Source organism: Prionailurus bengalensis, chromosome A1 (genome assembly GCF_016509475.1).
Source record: "Prionailurus bengalensis isolate Pbe53 chromosome A1, Fcat_Pben_1.1_paternal_pri, whole genome shotgun sequence".
NCBI classification, from domain to species: domain Eukaryota; kingdom Metazoa; phylum Chordata; class Mammalia; order Carnivora; family Felidae; genus Prionailurus; species Prionailurus bengalensis.
Genome location: NC_057343.1, coordinates 186,431,342 through 186,437,085, shown reverse-complemented (window position 1 = coordinate 186,437,085; position 5,744 = coordinate 186,431,342). Strand labels below are relative to the sequence as shown.

General features: G+C 37.9%; 1 long non-coding RNA gene across 1 annotated transcript; it reads right to left on the bottom strand.

Moving 5' to 3' along the window:
* Positions 1-4,875: 4,875 nt before the first annotated feature.
* On the bottom strand, positions 4,876-5,486 carry LOC122475887. Its single transcript, XR_006295342.1, has 2 exons — positions 5,338-5,486; positions 4,876-5,116 (listed from the first exon to the last, which is right to left on the bottom strand). It is a non-coding gene; the product is annotated as an uncharacterized LOC122475887 (long non-coding RNA).
* Positions 5,487-5,744: the final 258 nt, after the last annotated feature.

Here is a 5,744-nt window from a genome sequence, read left to right as displayed (position 1 = left end):
CCTCCAAATGTTTCCCAATAATTAATGAAGAAAGGAGCAAAGTTTTGGGGCGCCTGGGTGGCGCAGTCGGTTAAGCGTCCGACTTCAGCCAGGTCACGATCTCGCGGTCCGTGGGTTCAAGCCCTGCGTCGGGCTCTGGGCTGATGGCTCAGAGCCTGGAGCCTGTTTCCGATTCTGTGTCTCTCTCTTTCTCGGCCCCTCCCCCGTTCATGCTCTGTCTCTCTCTGTCCCAAAAATAAATAAAAAACGTTGAAAAAAAAATTTTTTAAAGCTTTCTTCCACTTGAGTATACTACTCTTAGTATTTTTCATGTTACCCATATGGCTGATAATAACATAACTCAATAATGTATCATATCCTTCTGACAATACTTGGTCCTAGCCATAGGATGAGGCAATCAATTGTGGGCTGACTTAATCAATGATGACATATTTCTTTCAACTTTCTCGTAGAATTTGACTGAGGAGTCCCTGGGTCATGGCAAATTTGGTATTGAAATGATATTTTAAAAGCCTATAGAAACAGATAATACACTGAAATGGTTCATATCTGGATGAGATCCAAACGGTGATTAGCTTTGCCTGCTACCCCACTTCAGGCCAAAGTCCCTGCAATACTGAAGCAGCAGTGTTGACCTCAATGGGCCGTGGACCTGGGGCAGCGAAAGAACTGAGAAAAAGAGACGACAGTATAGGGAGCCACAGGGGACCCCGAGCCAACAGCCGGAGGTACCAAGGTTTACTGTACATCTTCTTATACACGTTTTCAGGAAAAACAGATCAGAAATGATTAACAACAGAAGCTTAGCAAAGGATGTCAACAATGTACATCTGATTCAGCTATCGTACGTATCTTGAGAACGAGAGCAATCTTGCAGATATATATGTTCTGATAAGAATTTTTACAATAGAAGCAAAGACAAAGAAGGGAGTGAATGCACTGTACTATATACAGCTGGCTTCCTTTAAGCAAAACATCCCTATCTGTGTACTAAAAAACAGACATTTCCCAAGGGCAATTCACTCAGGTCCTTTCAGGTTATTTTTAACCTTACGATCTCGAGTTTTCTCAGAGATCTTGGAGCCTGAATGAATATGTGCTATGGTCATTGTGGTGTTCTGTTTCCCACACATCAGTTCTTGGATCAGGGTCAGACTTGATCAACGTCCAGAATAAATCAATGATATGGGAAAAGTTGAACAAGATTGCCCGTTAAGCCCCTGAGAACAATTGAGGCTTACATTTCTCATTGTGATGTGCTAACAAAAAAGTAGAATAAAGAAACTACATAGTCTTAAACTTTAAGCCGATTTTTCCATAGACTGCAGCATATTTTCAACATTTGATAGCTTAAGAATAGCACCTCTAAACACAAAAACATCTTTTCTCTATTTGAGAATATCTTATATTTACATATAGAACCAAAAACTCTTCACATTTGATCCAAAAATTACGGCTGAGCTACAATTACTTTATTTCCACTAGTTGTTGGGAGTCAGTCACTCTTCTGCTTCTGATGTGTTATATTGCTTCTGCCTCTTTCCTAATTAGCAGACCCAGAGCCACCCTAAAAGCAGACCAGTTTTTCTTTTTTTTGGCAGTACAAAATTAAGTTGTTTAATTTCCAAATATTAAAAGGTCTTATTAATTGAATCTAAACTTTATCCATCATATAGCTATCTATCCTGCACCATGGCTAACTGCTAATATAAAATACTTAGCTCTAGAAAGAAGAAATGTCATTATGTAATATGCAATATTGTCACCTTTTTTACATTACTTGATGAGTCATTAATAAATACACAAATCTGCACAAAGTATATGTCATTGGAAAAGCACAGGAAATATTTACAAGAAATGACAGCACCTGACAATCAGCAGAGATGGTGTCTTAAAGGACAAGTTGAGCTTTTCAAGTAATCCCACATGTATGAATCATTAATATATCTTCAATTATTTAGGACACAATTTTTATTTTTTAATGAATGCATCATGAGAAGATTTATAATAATCTTTTCAGTGGCTACAGTAAGTAACATTTCCATTTACCTAAATAAGAATATGTCTTGTTTTATACAAGTGCCCACAACCACATTCTGATACTAAAAACCAATTGTGACACTATCCAATTGTCCATAGATATCAGAAAAGAACACTTTAGCATTTTTTAATACCTATGTTATAAGGAACTGCAGTAGAAAGATAATTATGCCCACTATAACTACCTGACATGTAATTCCACATGTAAAATATAGTAACATAAACACATAAGTGTTTCTAATCATAGTTTTCTACCTATGGGACCAAATCTAGCTTTTCTCACTTTTTTCCTAACAAGAATCTTCATGGGTGAGTCAGAACTAGAACTCAAAAGAAAGCAAGGAGGGAAATGAGTCAGGAAGTCTTTGAAAAAAGGCTAAAAAAAATACCTAATTTTCTTATTCATATTAATAGAAAACAGTTCTGTCCCCATAATGTCATCTAATACTATACATGCAAAGTTAATAGCATAAGTAAAAAGCCTTTCACAAATTCTACAAACAATTCTTTTGAGTCCAGACCCCCTTTCTTCACTCCTCCTGTCCTGTTTCTGATTAGGGAGTGGGAGGAAGGCACAGAATTCTGAGCATTGATCACACATCAGAACAAGGCCTGCTTATCTGGAATCAGCCTTTCCCATTGGGAGGAGCTCAGTCCCACAGCACTTGAGAACCACATGGCTTAGATTTCATTACCTATGAATCATGTTCCTATCAAGGGAACATTCAGAAAGCAGGATAAACGGAAAGGCTTCCGCATGTCCATTTGTGGTGTGAATGTTTACAGAGGCTTGTAACATCCATTGCAATAAGCCCTGGTGATTGCCCACACAAGGTAGAAGCAAGATCTTGCTTAGCATCTACCAAAATGTGAACACAATTCCTTTTCCTCTTGCCTTCTACTCTATACTCCAATAAGTTTATAGCCTGTAGATACTGAATAGATGACAAATTCAATAATTCTGTAGCCCCAAGCACACCAAGCATTATTTTTCATTAATAGGTATAATTGTATTGTCCCATTAATCAGTAGTGCATTAAAAACTGGTTCTTATAAATTATAATGGCAACACAGTTTAGTTGGAAAAAGATGGCATTTAAAATGTTCAACGATCTATAGACTACCCCAAGCTACCAAACATTTATAACTGCCATCCTGTCATAGTTCTGGTTCCCTTGCTATGGTATGGGGATGGAACCTGATTGCAAACAAGTGCTATGGGATTTTGATACAGAGAAGGCTGGATACATGTTTACAGCAGCTGGGCAAGGGCAGCATGCACTTTCCAGTTTATCACTTTGACATTCCTCCCTGTAAAGCCACAGGGAATAAGGCAGTGACATTTGTGAGATAACAAGTTCACTGGAGATTGTCTTTGGGATTGAGTCAGGTCTCAAAGCAGAATTTAAACAAGTGTGTACCCCAGCAGTCCCAGTCTGGTTATAGTCTTACCTGCACTTGTTTCAAACACAGCAGGCATGCACCTATCACCTCTCCATCCCACTCCCGGTGGCTACAATGGATACCAGAGTTCACTTCTAATTGGCTTATTCACTCTGAAAACATACACACACACACACACACACACACACACACACACACACAAAGTCTACTTTTAATGATGTCTGAGTTTCTTGCGGGTTTCTTCTCCTTGCTCATTGAGGCAAAGATCAGTGATCGAAAAAGAAAAAAAAAATGTCTGTTGAGTACAAGGTTCAGTCCAGTTCCTTCTCTAAAAACATTATGCTGTAGCAAGTCCTAATTAACCTTCATTTAAACTATTCATTAGATTAACAGATCTGTGCCATTCCTTCTGATAAGCTCACCAAATTAATATCCATTGCATGACAAACTTACAGGCATCTTCCTAGCCTTCTACCCAATTATGGGCCCACTAGTCAGGCTGTACTTTTATGAAGAGTCAATTGTGTTTGTTCCTACTTTGTTTATACCAGGTGAAGTTATCAAGGCAATTAAAATATATAATGAACTATTGTGTTAGCCACTGAAATATGAGTTCAAAAAACAATGGAAGGTGTTTTACTATGAAAACCAAGGTGAATGTTGTGAAAAGATGTTCTAAACAGGACCACTATCAAAAATTGCTATGGAAATTTATGTGAATAAAGTGGGGGAATCCAAAAAATTTAGATGGAATCTGGAAATAGGCAGCCTCATACATATTTTTAAATCTGACCCTTTCTAAAGAAATGGAACCTGGAAAGAGGATATGAGAGACATAGACTCATGGATTCAGTTTTGTCAAGAAAAAAGATACAGAACTCCAAGTGGTGGAGATCTGCTCAAAGAAAGGCCTCAGATTATGTTAATGAAGTTGGCAAATGAATATATATTTAAATTTTTTACATTAAAACATTTAAGTGTGTATGTTTTATTTTTTATGATTCCCCCTCAAAATGACTTTTTCAATTAACCTACCACCCATTGTTCCCAATTGCTTCATGTAAGAAGTCTGTTTCTGTTTTTCTAATCTAACCACATTTCACTTTTTCCTGTTACTCTGCTTCCCCAAAGGCAAATGCCTCAGAATAGTATGTATTAAGAAATCTTCCTATAGCATGATGGAAAGTGCTGGCAAGTAAAAAGATAGCAAGTCTTTGCATTTGAACAGGGAGTAGTGATAAGGAATCCTATCAACCTGCATGAATTAAGATTTCATTTTGGCTTCAATTTACTTCTAACCCTGTTATCAACCCATGACATTTTGCACTACTAGGGGGAGAGGGTGGCTAAGTCATTGGTGCAGATGTAATTTATGGCAATTTAAACTGAGTCAAGAAGTTAATTACTTTGAAATAATGCATGCATCTCACACTGAGTTTAACCAGGGTTTATTAAAAGATGGGTTACTTATGCCTTTTTGCCCTCCACATATCCTCCTTTAAAAACAAGTTTACCAGGAATTAAGCAAGAACTCCCATAGTGTTAATATCTTCTGAATTGTGAGCTTTTTATAACATAACTTGTCAGAATGCAAATGGTTAAAAACAACTCCACAGCTCACCTTCATCACCCTTCAGGTACATTATCAGCAAAAGGCACATTTCTCTTCACTCTAGAATTGTAGAAAATGACACTGTTGTGAAGCCTCTGGGATTCCTCACAAAACATGAATATTCAGCACCAAGAACAGAAGCTTCAGCACATCAAATTAAATGCAACCTTAAGAAGAGCTTATCATTCTTAAGTCCTTTGCATCTCTTCCCCCCAGACTTCCCTTCCCAATTGTGGAAGATGAGTGGGCATCTCTACCCAGTCATCATGAATTTTACATACCTGAGTCTTCACTCAGGCAAATAGTTGCCTTCACTGGGACTCCAGGTTGAGGAGCTTGGGTTGATCACCTGGAACAGCCATGTAACCACCAAATAGTCAGCATTACATGGGATAAAGTTATCACTGACAAGCTTCACAATACTGTTCAAGTCCTATAAAAGTACATACGTGTTAGGAATTCTCAATTACGACTTGTTTGTTTGCAAGTAGCAGAAATCTAACTGAAGCTGGTTTATGCAAAAGCAGGAATATATTGTTATGCTTAATCTGGAAGTTACAGAGGGATGGACTGGTCTCAGGCACAGAAGGTTGAAGGGGTTCAAACAGTGTTATCATGTCTCTCACTCTTTCCCTAATCGCTGCTCTCCCAGATAACCCTCACTGTATAAAGGCAGAGATAATGTATA